The 26,072-nt window shown below is 49.1% G+C and overlaps 1 long non-coding RNA gene across 1 annotated transcript in view; it reads left to right on the top strand.

Moving 5' to 3' along the window:
• LOC140392328 (uncharacterized) overlaps nucleotides 1-16,796 on the top strand; it is a 31,209-nt gene extending 14,413 nt beyond the window's left edge. The window contains exon 2 of the long non-coding RNA XR_011935287.1: nucleotides 16,129-16,796. This is a non-coding gene — a long non-coding RNA (uncharacterized lncRNA). The remainder of the gene's footprint in view (nucleotides 1-16,128) is intronic.
• The last annotated feature ends 9,276 nt before the right edge of the window (nucleotides 16,797-26,072 follow it).

Below are 26,072 nucleotides of genomic sequence, written 5' to 3'. Positions count from 1 at the left end.
CTGTTATGCGACGCCGGCCGCGTCATCAATGCGGCGCCGCCTTTACGCGGCGACAAGGCCTGGCGCGGGTAGATGACTCGGCCCCGATCCTGGCCCATTGTCAGGGCCTGAATCGGTCGGGACCGGGGCCGTTTCGCGCCGTCGTGAACCTCGACGGCGTTCACGACGGTGCGGCCACTTCGGCGTGGGAGTGGAGAATCGCGCCCCCTGTGTCCGGACTGGTCGAACAGCTCATTATCCAATTAAATGCCAAGGATGGGATTTACATTTCTTTTCAAATAAAAGAAAGATTTCTCGAGTTTAAACTTGGTGCTGAGTGACACAAGCCATGTACATAGAGTGATGAAGGCAGTGCTCAGTATTGTACTTAAATCGACTTGACCTTCTCCTAGGCTATGAGTAACCGTTCCTCACCATAGAGCAAAAAAAAACTCCACAAACGGCACCATGTCACCTTGAATCAGAAGGGTAGTCCGACAGGCAACCCTCCTCCAATTGCCAAAATAATGTCCTTCGTATCCACAGTTATTGTCCTCACTCTGTCATGATGCTGGTGTCCTTTTATCAAGACCCTCCATGACTGGTGTAAGAATAGCCAAACTCCTTTTTGGGTTCCTGTTCCCATCCCAGTCAAACTACAGTAATGTGTACATATTCAGAGGAAGGAATTTAATAATATTGTGCCACAAGGCCACATAAATGAAAATGAGCATTCTCATCTTGCCTTGATGGGTTGCAACATTCTTCAAAAGATTTGGGACTTCCTGCTTCCTTTGTGGTTGGAGGCGGTAATGGCCCACGGTACCTGCCTGAATTATTCACCTTTACAGGGAGCTTCGGCACCGAGATTCTGAGGCCTCTGGGTCTACTCTCTGCCCATTGGCAGCACTGGCACAGACAAATGTCTCTATCACTTTCAGCTCCATAGCCTTTCATTGTGCCAAGGCGAATGTCACATCAACAACCTCTGTAAAGACGGTCTTGCTTGTTAAACGCTTTTCAAGTTGTCAGAACCAATCTATGAAGGAGGCCAGCTGCCAAGCTCTTTTGAAATACTCTAATGGGTTTCGAGCATGCAAAACGGAGTGACAAGGTGCAAATGGAATTTGTGCTCAGAAAGAATATTTATTAACTTCCTGGTACTTCCTGATAGAACGGTCTAAGTTTACCATTGACAAGGGAAACAGATCAGGGTGCCCATGGGTGATGAGACACATACCTGGATGATTCAGCCAATGGGCTTCCCCAGGGATCTGTTCTAGCTCCAATCCGTTCCAGTTTCTATATCAACAATCGGCCTCCAACCATGTCTCAGAAGATCACCAATGCCGATGATGTCTGTTGTGTCTCTCGGGCACGGACATTTTCTAAACTAGAGACAACACTACACAACGATGTTGCAAAGCTTGGCCAACCACTGTAAGACCTGTACATTCAGACCATCAAGATTAGCAAGTTTGCAGATGATACTAAGATTGGTGGAGTTGCAGATAGCGAGGAGGACTGTCAGAGAATACAGCAAAATATAAATAGATTGGAGAGTTGGGCAGAGAAATGGCAGATGGAGTTCAATCCAGGCAAATGCGAGGTGATGCATTTTGGAAGATCTAATTCAAGAGCGGACTATATTGTCAATGGAAGAGTCCTGGGGAAAATTGATGTACAGAGAGATCTGGGAGTTCAGGTCCATTGTACCCTGAAGGTAGCAACGCAGGTCGATAGAGTGGTCAAGAAGGCATACAGCATGCTTGCCTTCATCGGACGGGGTATTGAGTACAAGAGTCGGCAGGTCATGTTACAGTTGTATAGGACTTTGGTTAGGCCACATTTGGAATACTGCGTGCAGTTCTGGCCGCCACATTACCAGAAGGATGTGGATGCTTTAGAGGGGGTGCAGAGGAGGTTCACCAGGATGTTGCCTGGGATGGAGTGTGCTAGCTATGATGAAAGGTTGAGTAGATTAGGATTGTTTTCGTTGGAAAGACGGAGGTTGAGGGGGGACCTGATTGAGGTCGACAAAATTATGAGAGGTATGGACAGGGTGGATAGCAACAAGCTTTTTCCAAGAGTGGGGGTGTCAATTACAAGGGGTCACGATTTCAAGGTGAAGGGGGGAAAGTTCAAGGGAGATGTGCGTGGAAAGTATTTTCCGCAGAGGGTGATGGGTGCCTGGAACGCTTTGCCAGCGGAGGTGGTAGAGGCGGGCACGATAGCATCATTTAAGATGCACCTAGACAGATATATGAATGGACGGGGAACAGAGGGAAGTAGATCCTTGGAAAATAGGCGACAGGTTTAGATAAAGGTTCTGGATCGGCGCAGGCTGGGAGGGCCGAAGGGCCTGTTCCTGTGCTGTAATTTTCTTTGTTCTCTTTGTATCAACAACAAAACAGTCTCCAGTATATTCCATCCCCATAATGCCAGTGCCAAGAGGGAACTCAACATCTCCATCAATGGCAACAGACTGAATCACAAACAACATCCTGTTTATCTTCACCGAATACCAATATACCCAAAACAGTCGAACAAGACAGCAGCAAAGATCAAAACCTCCTCAGCAAAATTGCTGGCTCTTCATGGGGTGCGGATGCTCAAACCTTAAGGACTCAGCTCTTTCCTTTGTCTACTCGACTGCAGAGTGCTCATCCCACACCAGTCTTGTAGATTCCCAGCTCAACACAGCAATGTGAATCATCTCAGGTACCCTCTGATCAACACAACTGCCCAGCTCCCAATCCTGAGCAACATCCCAACCCCTCACATAAAGAGGGAGATTGCAGCAAAGTGGCTCCTGGAGAAGGTTCACAACAACCCAATCCTGCCTCGACACAAGGACCTTCCCAATCCACGTGCTGCTTCCCCCCCCCCCCCTCCCCCATCACACCAACCTATATGGTTAACACCACCATCCAGGGAATAACAGCAGAGCCCTGTGGTAGCAGGAATGGAACCAACAGCCCACCACTAAAAAACACTTCCTGATCCCACAGTCCGCCCGCCCGGCTTCAACCAGCCACGCCAACATTGGGCACTCCTCAAGCTGGTCACACTGGTCCAGGCCTTTGTGCAGTGAATCAGCACAAGTGGGCCCTTTCAAGAAACCCGGACTGCAGCTGTGGGAACCACATTCAATGATCCACATCACTGAGGACAGGCCCTTGACGAAGCTCAGCGGTGGGTCAGAGGGCGCCGATTAGCCACTGCGCAAGCTATCTGCTGACTTGGGGATTACTGCACATGCTAAATAAATACAAGATATTTGTATCTTTTTTGCTCTATTAGTGGAACATTTCTTTTTGTTAATCTGCATAAACAGGATTCAAAACTGACAAAATATTATATTTACAAATACAACCATGTCAGTTGTTCAAAACACTTTCTAAAATGCATTTATTGTGGAAAACTAGCCGAGCAGCTAATAGATGACATATAGACCAACTAAATGTACGAAGATATCAATCGCACCAACACATTGATTAAACAAAACAAAAGGACATGCATGTACATGGTATGTGGACATGTATATGGTATGTGGACATGCATATGGTATGTGGACATGTATATGGTATGTGGACATGTATATGGTATGTGGACATGCATATGGTATGTGAACATGTATATGGTATGTGGACATATATATGGTATGTGGACATGTATATAGAACATGGACACGGTGCATGTGTCCTGTGTTTGGGGTGAGCTTTGCTATTCCCCACTTCCCCTGCAGGGGGGCTGAGCATCTGATGAGTGAACTGAGGAGTGGCAGCACCTGGGGGGGCCGCTGATTGAGCTTGGCCACGCCCACCCTGGTGATGGGTCAGCTGGGGTCAGAGGGTGTCCAGAGGAGTGGCCTGGGTGGGCTCCCAAATGACCAGAGGCTCTGTGAACATTTCCAGGACACAGTGAGCAGCCCGCGGCCTGGAACTTGTACCGAACGAGTGCGTTTAAAACAAATACAGCAGCAATGGCGATCTGAGCCCGGACACCCCGATCCCGAGGGTGGGGGGGAACCCCGATCCAGGGGGGGGGGAACCCGATCCCGAGGGGGTCACCCCGATCCCGAGGGGGGGGAACCCGATCCCGAGGGGGAGGGACCCCGATCCCGAGAGGGTCACCCCGATCCCGAGGGTGGGGGGGACCCCGATCCCGAGGGGGTCACCCCGAATCCATGGGCTTGACCAGGGAGAAACCCCTCAAGGCCCCAAAAATGACCAAAGTGCGAGCCAAGGCCGGTGTGGGCCTCAGAGACTAAGCTGGGGGAAACCGCCAGCCAAACCCTGCCAAAATCACACTTCAAAACGTTTCTGTTAAATCACGTTCTTTGTCTCTTGGAAACGCAGATCAACTTTAAAAACACCAGGAAGTCGACAGGGTTAAGGAAAAGTTCATTATTCACATTGCGCCAACCTCATTCTGACTTAAAATGGAGCCAAGAGAAACTAAAAATCATCAACTAAAAATGGGACCTGGAATTCAGCAAAATTCAGTTGAAGAAACTCAGTTCATCTCAATGTGAATAAAGAGATAGAACTACAACATGAGATATAGGGCACAGAAACAGCCCAACCATTCCATGCTGGTAGTTATACGGCATTGCAGTCTCCACCCACCTTTTCTCATCTAAATCTTGCATCGTAACCCTCTGTTCCCTCCTCCCTCTAATATCTGCTTCACCAACTCCCTGTGACAATGGCTTCCACATTCTCACCACTCTCTGGGAAGAGAAGGTTCTCCTGAAATCCCAGTTGGATTCTTGGTGACTGTCCCATATTCATGGCCTCCAGTTGTCCCCATGTGCACAAGAGGAGACTTTCACTCTTCGGTCAGGAACGCAGAATCTGGAGAATTCCCAGTTCCATGAACCCAACTCCTGAAAAATTGCCCTGGAGGATTTGATTTTCATTCTGCGAGGCAGTTGGTTGGGGAATGGAAACCGATTGCAGGCAGCGCGATGGGTGCTGGTTGCCGCGAGATGGGCAAAAAGGTTGACTTCAGTGATCCTACACTGTATTAACTTAGTGCCAACTCATGCCACCTAATGGCCCCCACTCAACACCCTTTTCCCTTACACCCTTTGTGCTCAGCATGGGCAGTCCTTGGGATCCATGTAGAAATGAAATAAAGTAAAGTTCTCATTTTTAATTTCAAGTACCCAGTTCTTTTTTTTTCCCAATTAAGGGGCAATTTAGTGTGGCCAATCCAACTAGTCTGCACATCTTTGGGTATGGGAGTGAGGGACACGGGGAGAATGTGCAAACTCCGCATGGACAATGACCCAGGGCCGGACCGAACCCGGCTCCTGTGCCCCATGTGGTAGCAGCGCTATTCACTGTGCCACCCTGAAACAAAGTAAAGTTCTAAGTGCCTATTGATGCATTAACTTTTTTTAAATAATTGGTAAAAATTCATCCACTATATTTGAATTTCTTCAACGACTTAATCCCTAATAACAACAGGCACTTGTATTCACAGCCCCACATTAAAGATTTTATAAGTACTTGGAGCTGTGACTCAAATTATGAACTGACAGGCAACCTTCAGGCTTATGTCAACAAACAGTGAAATAGCAAGTATGATTTATTTTTAATTGCAGACTGCTTTTTTAATTTAAAGGCCAGGAGATGTCAATTTCTTTTTGGCAGATTGACAGTTCCAATGAGCTTTGACAATTCCCTTGACTGTACCAATGAGTTTAACAATTCCAGGGAGTTTATCCACTTTTTGCGCACATCCATGTCTAATTTTAACAATCAAAAAGGGCACCTTACCTTCTTCCAATATGTCCTTTGACCTATACAAAAGGGTATACTACCTTTCCAAAGAACTCTGCTAACTTTAAACTTTCTCCCAATAGGAGAAGTGCACAAGTCGTGTTCCCCACAAGCTAAAATCAGATCTGACTGAAGGCAGTTTCACTTTAACATGTGCAGCTGCCTCCATCAACCACAACCGTGCAATGTACAGTGGGTTCAGGGGCATGACCTCTGGATGGGGCCTCTTGTGCCACTTTGATGTAATTCACTCTGTCTGAGAACTATAAAAAACCTTCATTGCTTACTGACTGTGGTGTTGGGTGTTCTGACACACAGATGAGCCAACACAGTTGCATATGGTACAACGCTTCTTTATTTAAACTCACTATTTACAACTTGGTCTTTGCACTCTGCACGTGGGGGGCTCCCTGCTTGTGGTGTTTCAACAGCTCTTTCTTGTTCCCTTCTCCCCAGACCTACTGACCTCCAGGTGTCGTGCTCGTGCTTTTTATGTGGTTGGTGTTCTTGTCTGTGATTGGTTGTGGTGTTGTGTACTCTGATTTGCCTGTTAGTGTGTCCATCATGATGTGTGTGTTTGAATATCATGACATCCCCCCTTTTTACAAAGATATGTGCCTACGTGGTAATAAATATGATCGTGACGTGAGTGCATCTAAGAGTGTGTGTGTGTCGTGTGCAGCATGTGTCTATGACGGAACTATGTACATGGGGCGATGTCGAGTGCGTCACATGAATCCAGTTGTACCATAACATAACAGAAATGCGAACGAGAGAAGAAGAAAAAAAATTTGAACAGTTGTCCAGTCAGACGACATCTGGAACGATAAACAACAACAGGTTATCATGTAAAATTGTCCAACTTATTAAACATATGAACTGTATTATAAGTCCATTCTAATGGGTTTGCGACGAATTCGGGTTGACCGCCTCAAGGGTGGATCAAGAACCACCGGCTGCTGTGCAGGCATGGCCATGGGTGGCGATGGAAAGGGCGTGATGTGCGGCAGCTCCACAAAGTCATCCTCGGAAGCCTGTTGAGGATCTGGCGTGTTGTGTGGCTGTGAGCGTGGAAGTCGGCGAAGGGCGCGCCGATTGCGGCGACGCACGGAACCATCCGGCATGCGAACCAGGAACGAGCGGGGAGCCACTTGTCGGAGGACTTCGGCCGGTGCTGACCAGCCACCATACGGTTGATGGACGCGTACTTTGTCTCCGGAGGACAGGGGGGGCAGGTCCGTCGCTCGTGTGTCGTACCGACCTTTCTGGCGATCACACTGCAGTTGCATGTTCCGAAGAACCGCCTCATTGTCTGTTGTCGGTGCCAGGACGGAAGGTACCGTCGTCCTGAGGGAGCGACCCATTAGTAGCTGCGCTGGCGAGAGGCCCGTGGATAACGGGGCCGATCGATAGGCCAGCAAGGCAAGGTTAAAGTCCGATCCGGCATCAGCCGCCTTGCACAGGAGCCGCTTTGCGATGTGGACACCCTTTTCAGCCTTCCCGTTCGATTGTGGATGCAGAGGGCTGGATGTCACATGAGTGAAACCATATGCTGCGGCAAAGGACGACCATTCACGGCTGGCAAAACAAGGTCCATTGTCTGACATGACAGTCCTTGGAATGCCATGGCGAGCAAACGTTTCCTTGCAGGCCCCAATGACTGCGGACGACGTCAGATCATGGAGAGGCATGACTTCCGGGTAGTTTGAGAAGTAGTCTATAATAACAATGTGATCTCTGCCGAGCGCGTGAAATAGGTCCACACCCACCTTCGCCCAGGGGGACGTCACCATCTCGTGTGGTAGAAGTGTTCCGGAGGTTGCGCCGGCTGAAACCTCTGACAGGTTGTGCAGTTGAGCACCATGTTGGCTATGTCTTCATTAATACCCGGCCAATATACCGCCTCCCGGGCCCTTCGTCTGCATTTTTCGACGCCCAAGTGGCCTTCGTGTAGTTGACGAAGAATCATCTGGCGCACACTGTGTGGAATAACGATCCTATGCGATTTCATAAGGACCCCGTCTATGTTGGTGAGATCATCTCGCACATTATAAAACTGGGGGCACTGCCCTTTTAGCCACCCTTCCGTCATGTGGCGCATCACTCGCTGCAGCAGAGGGTCAGTCGCCGTCTCTGCGCGTATGTGGGCCAGACTAGGATCATCAGCTGGCATATTTGCTGATGTCAGAGTCACGTGTGCCTCAATTTGACGCACGAACCCCTCTGCATCTGGTGGTGTGCTCACTGCTCGGGAAAGAGTGTCCGCCACGATGAGTTCCTTCCCCGGAGTGTAGATCAGTTCAAAATCGTACCTCCTGAGTTTGAGTAAGATGCGCTGGAGGCGAGGAGTCATGTCGTTCAGGTCTTTGTTAATGATGTTGACCAGGGGGCGGTGGTCAGTTTCGACCGTGAATCGTGGCAGGCCATACACATAGTCGTGGAACTTGTCCAGTCCAGTTAACAAGCCCAGGCATTCTTTTTCGATTTGCGCGTAGCGCTGTTCGGTAGGGGTCATGGCTCGTGAGGCATACGCAACCGGGGCCCATGATGACGTGCTGTCTTTTTGCAGGAGTACCGCTCCAATACCAGATTGGCTGGCGTCTGTTGAGATCTTTGTAGGGCGAGTCGTGTCAAAGAAGGCCAGCACTGGTGCCGTGACCAGTTTGTGCTTGAGCTCCTCCCATTCCCGCTGATACGATTGGTGCCAGTTGAATTCCGTCGATTTTTTTACGAGATGGCGCATGTTTGTTGTATGAGAAGCCAGGTTGGGAATGAACTTTCCAAGGAAGTTGACCATGCCCAGGAATCTTAAGACAGCCTTCTTGTCAGCCGGTCGTGGCATGGCTGTGATGGCGCTAACCTTGTCTGCATCGGGACGGACCCCGGACCTTGAGATGTGGTCCCCGAGGAATTTCAGCTCCGTCTGGCCGAAAGCACACTTCGCACGGTTGAGACGCAGGCCATTTTGCCGTATGCGGGTAAAGACACGTCGAAGACGATGCATGTGTTCCTGCGGAGTGGTGGACCAAATGATGATATCGTTCACATATACACGTACCCCTTCGATGCCTTCCATCATCTGCTCCATAATGCGGTGGAATACTTCAGATGCCGAAATGATGCCGAATGGCATCCGGTTGTAGCAGAATCTGCCAAAAGGGGTGTTGAATGTGCATAGTCTTCGGCTGGCCGGGTCCAGTTGGATCTGCCAGAATCCTTTGGACGCATCCAATTTAGTGAATATGTTGGCTCGCGCCATCTCGCTGGTGAGGTCTTCTCGTTTCGGGATGGGATAGTGTTCCCGCATGATGTTGTTGTTCAGATCTTTTGGATCTCTACATATACGGAGCTCGCCCGAGGGCTTCTTTACACAGACCATGGAGCTGACCCATGGCGTGGGCTCCGTGACCTTGGATAGGACCCCTTGGTCCTGAAGAATCTGCAGTTGCGCCTTGAGGCGGTCTTTGAGAGGCGCAGGAACCCTGCGAGGTGCGTGAACGACAGGGATGGCGTCCGGTCTGAGTCGAATCTTGTACGTGTGTGGCAATGTCCCCATGCCTTCAAAAACCTCCTGGTTGTGAGCGAGGAGGGAATGGAGATTCGCGTGGAACTCAGCATCCGGGAAGTCGGATATCTCATCTGGAGAGAGAGACATAATGCGCTGTACCAGGTGAAGGACCTTACACGCTTGTGCGCCCAGTAACGAGTCCTTTGATGAGCCCACAACTTCGAAGGGGAGTGTGGCCGTGTGCCTCTTGTGAGTCACCTGTAGCTGGCAAGATCCTATGGACGGGATAACGTTCCCGTTATAGTCAACCATCTTAAGCCGGGATGGTGTGATGGGTGGTTTGACCTTCATGGCCTGGACTGCAGAGTAAGCAATCAGGTTGGCGGATGCGCCGGTGTCCAGACGGAAGGCGACGCGCGATCGGTTGACCGTCAGGGTGGCACACCACTCATCGGCTGGATTGATGGCATTGACCTTGTTGACATCAATGACGGCAACTCGGAAGGCATCCTGGTCATCTGCATCACTTAACTGGAAGTCTTGATGCGTGGGCTGGACGGTCCTGACTCGTGCGCGAGGTTGTCGAGGATGCGCCGGATCTATGGGTTGAGCCGCACGACAGCGGGCTGCGTAGTGGCCCATCATGGCACATCTGTTGCTCTGTCGGTTTTTTGCAGGACATTGCCCTTTTAAGTGTAGACCTCCACAATTGCTGCACGTCATGACGTCACGGCGTTCGTTGCGCCACTGCGCATGCGCAGTGCGATCCTGCGGTGGACGCGCCTGCGCAGTGCGTCCCTCGTTGTGGCCGTTATTTTTGGCGCGCACCTGCGCGGGAGACCGCGAAAAGCGCGGGAAGCGGCCGCTGTCGTCCGGGCCGTGGGGCGGGAAGAAATCGACGGCCTGGATGCGTTCGACGTCGTGGGCGGCCTGGCTTGCCGATTCGACGGCTGGGGACCCCCTCCGTGCCAACTCGGACGCCTGAAATCGGGCAAAACTGCAGGTAGCATTTTCATGGAGGACACAGGCTTCCACAGCAGACGCTAAGGTGAGGCTCTTTATTTTAAGAAGCTGCTGGCGTAGGCCACTAGAGGCAACGCCAAAAACAATCTGGTCCCTGATCATGGACTCTGTAGTGGTGCCGTAACCGCAGGACTGCGCTAGAATCCGGAGGTGCGTCAAAAAGGGTTGAAAAAGCTCCTCCTTACCTTGCAGGCGTTGCTGAAAGATGTATCTTTCAAAACTTTTGTTTACTTCAACTTGAAAGTGCTGGTCCAGTTTGAGGATGACCGTGTCATATTTGGCCTGGTTTTCGCCTTCTTCGAACACCAGTGAATTAAAGACATCGTTTGGGTGGGGGCCTGCGTAGAAGAGGAGCATTGCAATCTTCGAATCATCCGAGACATTCTGTTTTTCGGTGGCACGGATGTACAGGTCAAATCGCTGCCTGTAGAGCTTCCAGTTGGTGCCTAGGTTCCCCGTGACTTGCATCGGCTGCGGTTTGCCGGTGTGGTCCATGTCCAGAATGGCAGGTTAGTAGGCAGGTATCGATCCACTCCTGTACCATGTGGTGTTGGGTGTTCTGACACACAGATGAGCCAACACAGTTGCATATGGTACAACGCTTCTTTATTTAAACTCACTATTTATAACTTGGTCTTTGCACTCTGCACGTGGGGGGCTCCCTGCTTGTGGTGTTTCAACAGCTCTTTCTTGTTCCCTTCTCCCCAGACCTACTGACCTCCAGGTGTCGTGCTCGTGCTTTTTATGTGGTTGGTGTTCTTGTCTGTGATTGGTTGTGGTGTTGTGTACTCTGATTTGCCTGTTAGTGTGTCCATCATGATGTGTGTGTTTGAATATCATGACACTGACTATAAAGGAAACTTGGTTTGAGTACCGTGGCAAACCTCATTTCTGTGCAGCAGGAAGTGTCAATGTTCCCACATTTCAGCCGGAAGGGTTTTAACTGATGCTGGTGCACCAACGCAGGCATTACATTTATTTTTGAGATGATCCTCAAGCTATTGTTGCAAAGTTCTCGATGTAACGATAGGCTACTGCAGAAAATACAGAGGCATGGGATTCAGGGTGATCTAGCAGTTTGGATCAGAAATTGGCTAGCTGGAAGAAGACAAAGGGTGGTGGTTGATGGGAAATGTTCAGACTGGAGTCCAGTTACTAATGGTGTATCACAAGGATCTGTTTTGGGGCCACTGCTGTTTGTCATTTTTATAAATGACCTGGAGGAGGGCGTAGAATGATGGGTGAGTAAATTTGTAGATGACACTAAATTCGGTGGAGTTGTGGACAGTGCGGAAGGATGTTACAAGTTAAGAGGGACATAGATAAGCTGCAGCGCTGGGCTGAGAGGTGGCAAATGGAGTTTAATGCAGAAAAGTGTGAGGTGATTCATTTTGGAAAGAATAACAGGAAGACAGAGTACTGGGCTAATGGTAAGATTCTTGGTAGTGTGGATGAGCAGAGAGATCTCGGTGTCCATGTACATAGATCCCTGAAAGTTGCCACCCGGGTTGAGAGGGTTGTTAAGAAGGCGTATGGTGTGTTAGCTTTTATTGGTAGAGGGATTGAGTTTCGGAGCCATGAGGTCATGTTGCAGCTGTACAAAACTCTGGTGCGGCCGCATTTGGAGTATTGCGTACAATTCTGGTCGCCGCATTATAGGGAGGATGTGGAAGTATTGGAAAGGGTGCAGAGGAGATTTACCAGAATGTTGCCTGGTATGGAGGGAAGATCTTATGAAGGCTGAGGGACTGGAGGCTGTTTTCGTTAGAGAGAAGAAGGTTAAGAGGTGACTTAATTGAGGCATACAAGATGATCAGAGGATTGGATAGGGTGGACAGTGAGAGCCTTTTTCCTCGGGTGGTGATGTCTAGCATGCGGGGACATAGCTTTAAATTGAGGGGAGATAGATATAAGACAGATGTCAGAGGTAGGTTCTTTACTCAGAGAGTAGTAAGGGCGTGGAATGCCCTACTGCAACAGTAGTGGACTCACCAACACTAAGGGCATTCAAATGGTCATTGGATAGACATATGGACGATAAGGGAATAGTGTAGATGGGCTTTAGAGTGGTTTCACAGGTCGGCGTAACATCGAGGGCCGAAGGGCCTGTACTGCGCTGTAATGGTCTATGTTCTATGTTCTATGTAACAGCGAAATGGATTGCAAACTTCATTTGCTTTAATTTCTGTTTCAATAAAACTTTTAACAGTACTCGCTGGATGGGTTCTAATTGACCTTTGGGCTATTGAATATTTTAATAAACAACTGTTTCAGCTCCAGCCCAAAGTGCAAGTCAGGTTTTAATTGATATGTCTCTTATTCACAGCTTATCCTCACTGAGTCAACATGAAAGGAACCAAAACACCTCAAATAATTATTCCTTTCTTAAAACTTCGGGCTATTGTATAACAGATAATTGCTTTACGATTCTGTGAAAGTGTGAATGACACTAAATAAAATCCTAATCAGGTCAATATCAAATGCCTGCTCAGGTTTGTGCTAATGAACTTCAGCCTCCAAGATGGTTAATCAAGGAAGTAAATATTTGCCAGGATTATCAACGTAGCCATTAAAGAGAGGACACTCGATTCTAGAAACTACAGTTGACAATGTCAGGGGTTAAATGTTCGGCCGACATTCTTCTCTGTGCTATTTTGGTGCAGATGTTTTCAATTTCCAAGGGCCGGTGCAGACTCGATGGGCTGAATGGCCTCCTTCTGCACTGTAAATTCTATGATTCTATGATTCATGATAAACAAGTTAGTGCCTGTGTTCAAGTAGCAGGACAGAGGAATGTTGTATAAATGTGTTTGGAACTTATTTGCCAGAATTGCTGGCAGTAATTTGTACGTTTCAACGTCCCTGGGAATCGAGCATTGTAACAGGACCAGTTGTACTGGCACACGGGGGCACAGCTATACGGAACAGGGCATTTCCAAAGAACCCTGATCTGTGTCTGGCACTCAGCACTTGGGAAGATTGGAGGCTTCTTTGTAAAAACGCACTGGCAAACTGAGGGTGCCTCTGGGGAATTTAAGCAACTTTGCAAAATGCATCTCGGTACTTGCCACAGAATCTCACATTCTCAGACAAGAGCATTAAGAGAAGCACTGGAGAAGAAATTGCCTTTTTTGAATTGAGTCCGCACCTTTCAAACATCTATTTCATTCTGCATTCTCACACACCCGTTCAATATATTGAGTGAATGTATACCCTCCCAAAGCATTGACCTTTATAAATCTCTGTAAAACTTTGTAAATGTCTCAGCAAACTGCAGCATTTAACAAATCCAGAAGCATCTCGACAATAAGAACTCCCACTCAGACTCCTATTTATTGACAACAGCTCCACCTTCAACACCATAATCCCAGCCAAGCTCATATCAAAGTTCCAAAACCTAGGACTTGGCTCCTCCCTCTGCAACTGGATCCTCGACTTTCTGACCGACAGACAACAATCAGTAAGGATAAACAACAACATCTCCTCCACGATAGTCCTCAATACTGGGGCCCTGCAAGGCTGCATACTTAGCCCCCTACTCTACTCCTTATACACACACGACTGTGGGGTAAAATTTGGCTCCAACTCCATCTACATGTTTGCTGATGACATGACCGTAGTGGGTCAGATCTCGAACAACGGTGAGTCAGAATACAGGAGAGAGATAGAGAACCTAGTGGAGTGGTGTAAAGACAATAATCTCTCCCTCAATGTCAGCAAAACTAAACAGCTGGGGCGTCATTCTCCGACCCCCCAGCGGGTCGGAGAATGGCCGTTGGCCGCCGTGAATCCCGCCCCTGCCGGTTGCCGAAGTCTCCGGTACCGGATATTCGGCGGGGGCGGGAATCGGGCCGCGCCGGTTGGCGGGCCCCCCCGCTCGATTCTCCGCCCCGGGTGGGCTGAAGTCCCGCCGATAAATTGCCTGTCCCGCCGGCGTAAATTAGAGTACCTATTTACCGGCGGGACAAGGCGGCGTGGGCGGGCTCCGGGGTCCTGGGGGGGTGCCCCCACGGTGGCCTGGCCCGCGATCGGGGCCCACCGATCCGCGGGCAGGCCTGTGCCGTGGGGGCACTCTTTCCCTTCCGCCTCCGCAACAGTCTCCACCATGGCGGAGGTGGAAGAGACTCTCCCCACTGCGCATGCGCGGGAAACTGTCGGCGGCCGCTGACGCTCCCGCGCATGCGCCACCCCGACATGTCATTTCCGCGCCAGCTGGCGGGGCAACAAAGGCCGTTTCCACCAGCTGGCGGACCGGAAATCCCTCCGGCGCCGGCCTAGCCCCTCAATGTTGGGGCTCGGCCCCCAAAGATGCGGAGCATTCCGCACCTTTGGGGCGGCGCGATGCCCGTCTGATTGGCGCCGTTTTGGGCGCCAGTCGGCGGACATCGCGCCGTTTGGGGAGAATTTCGCCCCAGGTCATTGACTTCAGGAAGCAAAGTACTGTACACACCCCTGTCAGCATCAACGGGGCCGAGGTGGAGATGGTTAGCAGTTTCAACTTCCTAGGGGTACACATCACCAAAAATCTGTCCTGGTCCACCCACGTCGACGCTACCACCAAGAAAGCACAACAGCGCCTATACTTCCTCAGGAAACTAAGGAAATTTGGCATGTCCACATTAACTCTAACCAACTTTTACAGATGCACCATAGAAAGCATCCTATCGGGCTGCATCACAGCCTGGTATGGCAACTGCTCGGCCCAGGACCGCAAGAAACTTCAGAGCGTCGTGAACACCGCCCAGTCCATCGCACGAACCTGCCTCCCATCCATTGACTCCATCTACACCTCCCGCTGCCTGGGGAAAGTGAGCAGCATAATCAAAGACCCCTCCCACCCGGCTTACTCACTCTTCCAACTTCTTCCATCGGGCAGGAGATACAGAAGTCTGGGAACACGCACGAACAGACTCAAAAACAGCTTCTTCCCCACTGTCACCAGACTCCTAAATGACCGTCTTATGGACTGACCTGACCTCTTTGCACACCTTCTCTACTGAGTAGTACTACACTCTGTATGCTTACCCGTTTTCTGTGTCTATGTATTTACATTGTGTGTTTATCGTATGTCCTATGTTTTCTTTATGTACAGAACGATCTGTCAGGACTGTACACAGAATAATACTTTTCACTCTACCTTGGTACACGTGACAATAAATAAAATCCAAATCGAAACCCCAGCCCTCGTCAGCAGAGATAGTCAGGAATGAAACTTAGATTTTAGCAAATGACTTTACTCTGACTGGGACAAATCCCTGTAACCCAGATAATCATCATAATAATAATAATCTTTATTAGTGTCACAAGTAGGCTTACCTCAACACTGCAATGAAGTTACTGTGAAAAGCCCCTAGTTGCCACATTCCGGCACCTGTTCGGGTGCACAGAGGGAGAATTCAGAATGTCCAATTCACCGAACAGCACGTCTTTCGGGACTTGTGGGAGGAAACCGGAGCAACCGGAGGAAACCCACGCAGACACGGGGAGAACGTGCAGACTCCGCACAGACAGTGACCCAAGCCGGGAATCGAACCTGGGACCCTGGAGCTGTGAAGCAATAATCACTGTGCTACCGTGCTGCTCACATCATGGGCTGTTGTACTGTTGTCCAGTGTATGGATTCTATGTGCAAACTGCGTGATGTAGAGTTTTAAAAAGCCAAATATAAAAGGTCATTTGGTAAAAATGATATTTAAATATATATCCAATAATTCGCTCTAAAATTACTGTCAAGAATCCTTGTAATGGATATATATATGCTGCTGATGATTCTACCTTTCACTCCAGTGACCGAGCTAACTTTTAAAACTTCTCTATTTTTTCCAGAGTAACCGAATCAGCGGGGCTGCAGCAGTCGGCTGACTGGACCCCCATGATCAGCGGAAATGTAATTAAACGGCACCTGTTCAGAAGCTGAGCTTTGCGGTTTGAGCTGTTTTGGGGTCCAGAATGACTCGCTTGCTCAGAGGACGTGGGTGTAACGGCGAACTTAGCTGGCACTCAAACTGGGCCTTGGACTGCGCAGCAGATTCTAACATCGAACAGGAATCTAAACTCAGCTTGGTGAGACCTGGAGCAGCAGCTTGGGACTGAGTCCCCCGGGAGAGGGGCTCCACGAGAGTGGCAGAGGAGAATGGCAAGTGCTGACTGGGTTACCCAGGCACTCTGCAACACACAGCAGCATTCCTCCTCCTATTGTTTCACCATTAAGGGAAGTTTGGAAACACTGGGCTTGAATATCGCCCAAACGAAGGAGGTGCGGCACTTCATTCAGTTGTTTAAAGTTGGAGGAGGCAGCAGTGTCTTTGTCCGGAAATGGTATCCCAAACTATGAGAATGATTTGTTGACAGATGTTTAAAACAACAACATTCGTTAACAATGCTGTAATGTACTGAAGCAAAGACTGTAGTGTGAGCTGTTTTTAGCCATGATTAATTCAGCCACTTTTGTGTTTAGATAAGGGTTCTTAATAAATTCCTGAAATTTGACCATCTGTAAGGCAACACTTTAATCTTCCATAATGTGCCTTTGCGATTGGATTGTTTCTGATGGCTGCCTTTGTGTTGTGGAATTTCGCATTGCCTGTCACGTAGCCTCTGAGGGCTCGTGTCGTGCCTGCTTTCTTCATTTTGTAGCCCTGGTGCCAGGTTAGCAGAAAGCAGCTCTCTCATCATTCCAGCCAGTCCTCCCGCTCACCACCACCCCCCCCCCCCCCCCACCCCCCCCCCACCCCCCCCACCACCCCCCCCACCACCACCACCACCACCACCACCCCCCCCCACCACCACCACCCCCCCCACCACCACCACCACCACCCCCCCCACCGCCACCACCACCACCCACCCCCCACCACCACCCCCACCACCACCACCACCCCCACCCCCCCCACCACCACCACCCCCACCACCACCACCACCCCCCCCCACCACCACCACCACCCCCCCCCCACCACCCCCACCACCCCCCCACCCCCACCCCCACCACCCCCCCCCCACCGCCACCACCCCCCCCCACCACCACCACCCCCCCCACCACCACCATCCCCCCCCACCACCACCCCCCCCACCACCACCACCACCACCACCCCCCCCACCACCCCCCCCCACCACCACCCCCCCACCACCACCACCACCACCACCACCCCCCCCCACCACCACCCCCCCCACCATCACCACCACCACCCCCCCCACCACCACCACCACCACCCCCCCCCACCACCACCCCCCCCCCCCCCCCACCACCACCACCACCACCACCACCACCACCCACCAAAGCACAACGAGAGAGTGGGAGAATCCTTGCAGGAATTACTGTGGATAGTTTATTGTATCTGTTCCGAACTTAGTTTTGGCATTGCTCAACCCGTGGGTCTTGTGATCTGACTCTTTCTCCATGTCGACTGGCCTTTTCCCAGTTCTATTGGCTGCTTGCCCAGATCGCCTGGCTCGCTCGCCATGTAACATGATGCTTTCCTCATGATATCTCGCTATATCCTCACGTCTCACGTGGACCGGTTCCATTCCCATGTGGTCTGGCTCTGAGAACCAGCCCCCCCACAACCCCTCTCCTGGCAAACTGTATCTTGGAACAACTGCGCTGTAATTTAATTCTGCACAGATGTGACCTTACAGAGACAGGGGGCAATGGGTTTGTCACCAACACTGGATTTCCTGGAATGAACTGGATGACCCACCAGTGAATTTCAGCAACAGGAAGAGCATCCACTCCCTCAACATTCAACTGGTCTGTGATCACAAGAGCTTTCACCACATGTACACTTGCTTTCCTGGTATCTGCCTTGACTCTTTCATCCTCTGACAGTCCAGGATGGCACTACTCTTCATTCCCACTCCCAAAACCATGTGGATCAATTTCAGAGGACAAGAGCCAGCTCTGGAAGAGATGATAGTTATTCACCCCTGGTACCGAGATGGTACCACGGAAGATGTCGAACTGAAGCTATCTGTTCACAAACAGCTTCTAAAGATGTGGTTCTGGTGCCGGGGACGGTGTCCTGCAGTGCACTCCTGCAAGGATCTCATTATGGGGGTAGCTACACTCTCAATAATCTACATTTATCTAGCGCCTTTAACATAGCGACACGTCCCAATATGCTTCTACGTGTTTCAAAGTGTCCGAAGATATCGAACCTGTGCAGATCTGCTCCAGTTGCACAGGGCTCCAGGATCTCAATATGGATGCCATCTATGTCAGGGGTCATTTAATTCAGGCTCGGACCAGCTGAGCTCCCCTGGAGGACAGAATGGTCGGGAATTCACTCTGAGCTGATTGTCTGGAGACTTACACTGAAGGTAAAACTGGGCAGCACGGTAGCATTGTGGATAGCACAATTGCTTCACAGCTCCAGGGTCCCAGGTTCGATTCCCCGCTGGGTCACTGTCTGTGCGGAGTCTGCACATCCTCCCCGTGTCTGCGTGGGTTTCCTCCGGGTGCTCCGGTTTCCTCCCACAGTCCAAAGATGTGCAGGGTAGGTGGATTGGCCATGCTAAATTGCCCTTAGTGTTCAAAATTGCCCTTAGTGTTGGGTGGGGTTACTGGGTTATGGGGATAGGGTGGAGGTGTTGACCTTGGGTAGGGTGCTCTTTCCAAGAGCCGGTGCAGACTCGATGGGCCGAATGGCCTCCTTCTGCACTGTAAATTCTATGATCTATGATTGGTCTTACCGCCAAGAAGGATGCACATTTGTTCAGAGATTCCACTGTCAAACAGAAATCTGTTTGTCCATCACATCAGGACCTGGGGGAGACACAAACAGGATTGGTGCAAGAGTATTTGGCACCTTTCGCAACCCACAGCCTGGCGGACCCCTCCTGCCCCCAATTCACTTTTGAAAATCAATGCAGTGAAAATACTGCGGATTCTGGAAATCTGAAAGAAAATAGAAAATGCTGGAAAATCTCAGCAAGCCTGGCAGCATCTGTGGAGAGAGATACGGGCTTCCATTTCAAGTCCACATGACTTCGTGAGAAGGCTGATTGGCTACCCAACAATCCCCCTCCATCCAATTAGCAGGCTCCCTCTGTGAACTTTGATTGTTGTGACGTCTTCCCGCTGGAAACAATCCTGGTGTCTGTAACCGGAAGGACAATCAGGTTCCAGTGACCCAGATCATTGGCTGCTCTGCGAGTTGTTTCATTTTGAAGTGATTCCACAATTTAAAAGTTGTGTAGATGTACGTGAAACTTGAAAGCCAATGCTAAATATAACCCTGGCCTTTAGTCACTTTATTCACGTGTTTTGAAATGGAATATTGACGATCAGGGACAGCAGTATTGAGAAAGACACTGATCTCCGCACCCAAAGACAAGCCTGACATCGAACATACATAGAACATACTGTGCAGAAGGAGGCCATTCGGCCCATCGAGTCTGCGACGACTCTCTTAAGCCCTCGCTTCCACCCTATCCCCGTAACCCAATAACCCCTCCTAACATTTTTGGACACTTAAGGGCAATTTATCATGGCCAATCCACCGAACCTGCACATCTTTGGACTGTGGAAGGAACCGGAGCACCCGGAGGAAACCCACGCAGACACGGGGAGAACGTTCAGACTCTGCACAGACAGTGACCCAGCAGGGAATCGGACCTGGGACCCTTGCACTGTGAAGCCACAGTGCTATCCACTTGTGCTACCGTGCTGCCCAGTGGCATCTCTTCCCAACATCTGGATCTGACCTGAAGTCTCAGTTTCAGTTGAGAACAACTTCAGTCAAAGTTAGTCTTCTCCCAGCAGGTTTTAACCTTGTTTGTGGAAACTGTAGATGGCTTCCTTCTATTTATAGATTCTGCTATGAAATTTGAAAAGATCATTATATTTAAAATGAATCCTGGATTAATGTTAAAATGGGAAAGGAATCAATGAGGGCGGCACGGTAGCACAGTGTTAGCACTGTTGCTTCACAGCTCCAGTGACCCGGGTTCGATTCCCCGCTGGGTCACTGTCTGTGGGGAGTCTGCACATTCTCCCCGTGTGTGTGTCGGTTTCCTCCGGGTGCCCCGGTTTCCTCCCACAAATCCCGAAAGACGTGCTTGTTAGGTGAATTGGACATTCTGAATTCTCCCTCAGTGTACCCGAACAGGTGCCGGAATGTGGGGAATAGGGGCTTTTCACAGTAACTTCATTGCAGAGCTAATGTAAGCCTACTTGTGACACTAATAAAGATCATTATTATTACGGGTACATCGAGCCATTAACATGTTTTGATCTCTGCCCTATTTCTACAGTCTCTCGCCTTCTAGTCTCAATGTTGGGGAAATCAATGAGCTCCTGGAGAAAGATGGAGCACCTGGGGCTGGAGGATGGGCCACCAGGTGCTTTTCCCTTTTACCTGCTGCATTGTCCAAGGTCCATGGTCACTGGAAGACTCCATCCAGAACTCCAGAGACAGCTCCGGCCTTCTTCAGCTAAGTCCTGAAATGCACATGGCACACTGGTCCAGATGTGTTCTGGGCTGGCTAGATTTCCCGCTGGTGGCAAGGAACAGTTGGGTGTGGGAGTGCAATTCTGGTCAGGAATTCATGTGCATCCCTTCAGGAGGATAAAAACTGGCGTCATGCTGGTCTCTGATTAGTAAGTTCACGGATGACACCAAGGTTGGTGGAGAGGCAGATAGTGTTGAGGATTGTCAGAAGTTACAGCAGGACATAGATAGGTTGGAGACTTGGGCAGAGAAATGGCAAAATTGAGTTTAATCCGGACAAATGTGAGGTAATGCATTTTGATAGGTCTAACATAGAGGGGAAATATACCGTAAATGGCAAAACTCTTATGAATATAGAACGTCAGAGAGATCTGGGCATGCAGGTCCACAGATCTTTGAAAGTGGCAACACAATTGGACAAGGTAGTCAAGAAGGCATACGGAATGTTCGCCTTCATTGGATGGGGCATCGAGTATAAAAACTGGCAAGTCATGCTGCAGTTGTATAGAACCTTGGTAAGGCCACACTTGGAATATTGCGCACAATTCTGGTCGCCACACTACCAGAAGGATGTGGAGGCTTTAGAGAGGGTGCAGAGGAGGTTTATCAGGATGTTGCCTGGTCTGGAGGGTGTTAGCTATGCGGAGAGGCTGAATAGACTCGGACTGTTTTCATTAGAAAGACGAAGGTTGAGGGGTGACCTGATAGAGGTCTACAAGATTATGAGGGGCATGGATAGAGTGGATGGGCAGGCACTCTTTCCCAGGGTGGAGGGGTCAGTCACCAGGGGGCATAGGTTTAAGGTCCATCGGGCAAAGTTCAGAGGAGACGTGCGAGGCAGGTTTTTTACACAGAGGGTGGGGAGTGCCTGGAACGCGTTGCCGGGGAGGTTGTGGAAGCAGATACATTAACGGCGTTCAAAAGGCATCTTGACAAACACATGGCTAGGATGGGGAGAGAGGGATGCGGCACAAGAAAGAGCTGAGGGTTTTGACCAAAGTTGGTATCATGACCGGTACAGGTTTGGAGGGCCGAAGGGCCTGTTCCTGTGCTGTATTGTCATTTGTTCTTGTTCTGGTGGGGATTGCGGTCTACCATGGCGAGCAGAAGTGGAGTATCCCGTCATCATTTTACGCTAATGTGAAACTGATTTTCGGGCCTCCTTTTGCGTGCTCCTCCTTTGTCTGCTATTAGAACTGCAGCAGTGGGTGCGGGAAAATTCCAGTCAATGTTTTCTTCTGTGTTTACAAGGATAAGGCACCAACTTGTCGGAGTGTTTGTAAAGAGATTCTCCAGGGCAGAATTACATTCAAGATGCTACAAGCCTCAACAAGCTCACATACAACAAAGGACTTTAATCTACCTGAACATTTTGAAACTTGATCAGACATTTTCTGAAAGTTACAATACTGAGACCGAAGGACGGTTCAATCATACATTGCCGTGGGCAGCACTGTAGTACAGTGGTTAGCATTGTTGCTTCACAGCTCCAGGGTCCCAGGTTCGATTCCCATCTCGGGTCACTGTCTGTGCAGAGTCTACACTTTCTCCCCGTATCTGTGCGGGTTTCCTCCGGGTGCTCCGGTTTCCTCCCTCAGTCCAGAGATGTGCAGGTTAGGTGGATTGGCCATGCTAAATTGCCCTCAGTGTCCAAACAGGTTGGATGGGGTTACGGGGATAGGGTGGAGCTGTGGGCTTACGTGGAGGGCTCTTTCCAAGGGCCGGTGCAGACTCGATGGGACGAATGGCCTCCTTCTGCACTTTAAACTCTATGAATTCTTTGATTGACAAAGCACATTTTGCCAGATTGCAAAAAATTGCTGAATAAATGAATCAAAATGACAAGAGTGGGATTAATTTGTATAAAATGAATAAGGGTTCCTTTAAAAAAAAGGCATCATTTGGTCCATAATACAAATCAATGTCAAGGGGGTAAAAACTAACTAAATTGTAATAATTTGAGGAATTCGGCCACTTGGGTTTGGCTTGCGGGTGAGTGTGACACTCGAGGCACAGCAACATCATTATTTTATCCTGTGATTCACATTGATTTTCATTATATTGAGCTTTATCCGAATGGGAATCAAAACTAAACCAACCACCTTTAATATTTTGCTTATCATAATCCACACCACAGCGTTCTATTTCAGAAATGCTAAGAGAACAGGGAAGAAATCTGAGTGGACTGGGCTAGTTTAGGGGATTATGGAGGAAGGAGATGCCAGCTGTGCTCCTCCACCCAGTAATCTTTCTAATGCTGTTCAAGAGCTGCCCTTGTGCTTGGTGGCATGTGCTGTGGCAAATAACTAAATCAAGCAATTGTCAGCGCTCAAAGGTACATGAGCTGTGCAGACGCCTGGCACCATCCTAGCTGGGCCAAGGAGAGGGAAACAGAGAGTGGAACAGGAAGGCATTTTTCAGTTTTATGCCCAATGTTCTCACCAATCCTGCGCAGCAAATAAAATGAAGTATAATCCAACCCTGGGTGCTGACCTCCCATTGAACTGGGACCAGTAAGGCACAGCCTGTTGGAACACCAGAGCTCAATCTAATCCTGTCTCCACCCACTCTCAACACTCTCATCCTCTTCAGCAGGAACACCCGTCTGCAATCACGCTAGGTCTTACAGCTAAATCTTTCCTTGCCTAACTTTGGATTCCGGACCCAACTATTAATCCCATGCCTGGTATTGTCACACAGACGGAGAATTCAGATCCTAAACCACCTTTGCGTAGATGGCTCAATTCCATCTTGGGAGGAGATGTGACAACTCAGCCATTGAGGGACTTTTCCAGCTCTTTTTTGATCTGGTCATTAGTATTAATTATACCATACAGACACGTAGACAAGCCAACACTGTTTCCTTCAACTTATCACAGCACATCCCTGAATTATTCAGTATTACACACGCAGTCATTTCTGCAAAAATATTTTGGATGGGGACGTTTTTTATTTTATGTGTTTAGTTTGTAGTAACATTTCTATAAATGTGTGAACTCAACACTTCATAATAATCTTTATTTTCACAAGTAGGCTTACATTAACACTGCAATGAAGTTACTGTGAAAAGCCCCTGGTCGCCACATTCTGGCACCTGTTCAGGTACACGGGGGGAGATTTCAGAATGTCCAAATTACCTAACAGCACGTCTTTCAGGGTTTATGGGAAGAACACGGAGCACCCGGAGGAAACCCACACAGACACGGGGAGAACGTGCAGACTCCGCACAGACAGTGGCCCAAGCTGGGAATTGAACCTTGGACTCTGGTGTTGTGAAGCAACAGTGCTAACCACTGTGTTACCGTGTTGCCCACTAGAATACTGCACACTGACTTCAAATAGACTTCACTGGAGACATCTTTACCGTGAAGTAAAATATCATTTTGATCTTGTTAGTTGCTTCAAAGAAAATTGTAATTCTTTTAATAAACTCATTAAGAAGCTCACTATTGGGCAGCATGGTGGCACAGTGGTTAGCCCTGCTGCATCACGGCGCCGAGGTCCCAGGTTCGATCCCGGCTCTGGGTCACTGTCCGTGTGGAGTTTGCACATTCTACCCGTGTCTGCGTGGGTTTCACCCCCACAACCCAAAGATATACAGGCTAGGTGGATTGGCCACGCTAAACTGCCCCTTAATTGGAAAAAAATGAATGGGGTGCTCTAAATTTATTTTTTCAAAAGAAGCTCACTATTCTTTGTAGATTTCTGGGAAAGAGCCAAAGACATTCCAAGACGGGGACAACAATGGGTTAAATTGAATTTTCCACATGACGTACAAAATACAATGTGGTGTATATATATATATTTTTTTTAAAACCTCACTTTGCAAAAATTCAGTCCATTGCTGAATTAAAACATCCAATGCCATTTTTGATTATTTTATATTATTTAGGATGAAAGGTGTAGTAAAATGTATTTTAGGCCCGATATAAAATTGAATACTTTGAATTACGAATTAGACATTTTAAGAATTAGACAGCCAGCTCACAGGCAGGCCTGATGGAAATTCGAACATCCAAGTTCAAATCCACTGAGCAGAGACAGACAGTCAGGACAAGTCTGTGCCTGGCCTGTCAACAAAACTTCAGGAGATAATAGGCCCCATTCAACTGGATTGATTGTTGTGGATAGTCCAGATGAAACTAGACTTTCTGGCACCCAGATTTCCTGAGTCACCATATATGGAGTAAGGTTATGTGCGGACAATACAGCTGGAGATGGACCCTGGGGGTGGCTTCCTGATGTCCTCCAGAGTTGCCATTGGCAACTCCATTAGAAGTGCGACCTCTGCCCCGAGGCCTCATTAGCTGAGGGCCAGAGAACTTTCTGGAAAGGCATGAAGAGGGATATAAGAATTGGCCATCAGGACCCTTCCCAGCGAAGACTCCACACAGAGGGACAGAGAAGATTCAGCGACAGACTGGAGGAGCGGAGGAAAGCAGTGAGCGAGACCCACCCTCGCGGATGGAGTCCCTGAGACCAATTCAGAGAGTTGGACCTGCAGTTCATTGGCTCGTGTTGTATTAAGATTCTTGAGATTATTGTAGTTGGGGTCATTTAAAGGGAGTGACCTTTTGCTGTGTTTGACAATAAATTTGGTTGGATAGTGAAATTGTATTTGTCCTTTGTTCATCTTGCAAATAGGGCACCGGGGTAAAATGATGGAATAATAAACAGGTCAAAGTGTCTGAAGTTTTACAGACAACAATGGACCTCTGATGGTCAAACAAAACACATAATACGGAATCAGCTGCCTGCTTTCCATTTGCATTGGCTTCACGACCAGTTCCATCTCCAGTGGGAGTGTACATAATATATTGCAAGATGTGGCGAATGATGGAAGTGGCTTTGGGAGATTGTTGCATTGATTTCATTGATTATTCACAGTGGTGCTGGAACTATCTGCTCGCCCAGTAAATCTCTAAAGTGGAGCAAGGCTTAGAGCAGCCAATAGACACAACACAGCAATAATTGTGGAGGCAAGTACTCAGAACACTGAGTCTCTACTTCACATCCACTGATACTGTGTCTGTTCACATCCACTGGTATTATTGCTTTCATACATGGGGACAATTTGAAGGATCTTGTTACAAATCTACTCCTTGGGTTTCTCAATATTTTTAGTTACTTACTCTCAGTTCATGTTTCTTCCATCCGACCATTGCAGAATAGTAAAGGTAGATGATCAAAAAGCAGTGATGTTGTGTGTGGCTGACTATGGGAAGCTAATAGTGATCAAGGTGCAAGTCAGGGTGAGGATCAAGGTGGAGGTCAGGGTGGTGGTCAGGGAGGAGGCCAGGGTGGAGGTCAGGGTTGAAGTCAGGG

Source organism: Scyliorhinus torazame, chromosome 16, assembly GCF_047496885.1.
Source record: "Scyliorhinus torazame isolate Kashiwa2021f chromosome 16, sScyTor2.1, whole genome shotgun sequence".
Classification (NCBI taxonomy): domain Eukaryota; kingdom Metazoa; phylum Chordata; class Chondrichthyes; order Carcharhiniformes; family Scyliorhinidae; genus Scyliorhinus; species Scyliorhinus torazame.
The sequence above is the reverse complement of the archived record's forward strand: the minus strand, read 5'-3'. Positions and strand labels throughout refer to the sequence as shown.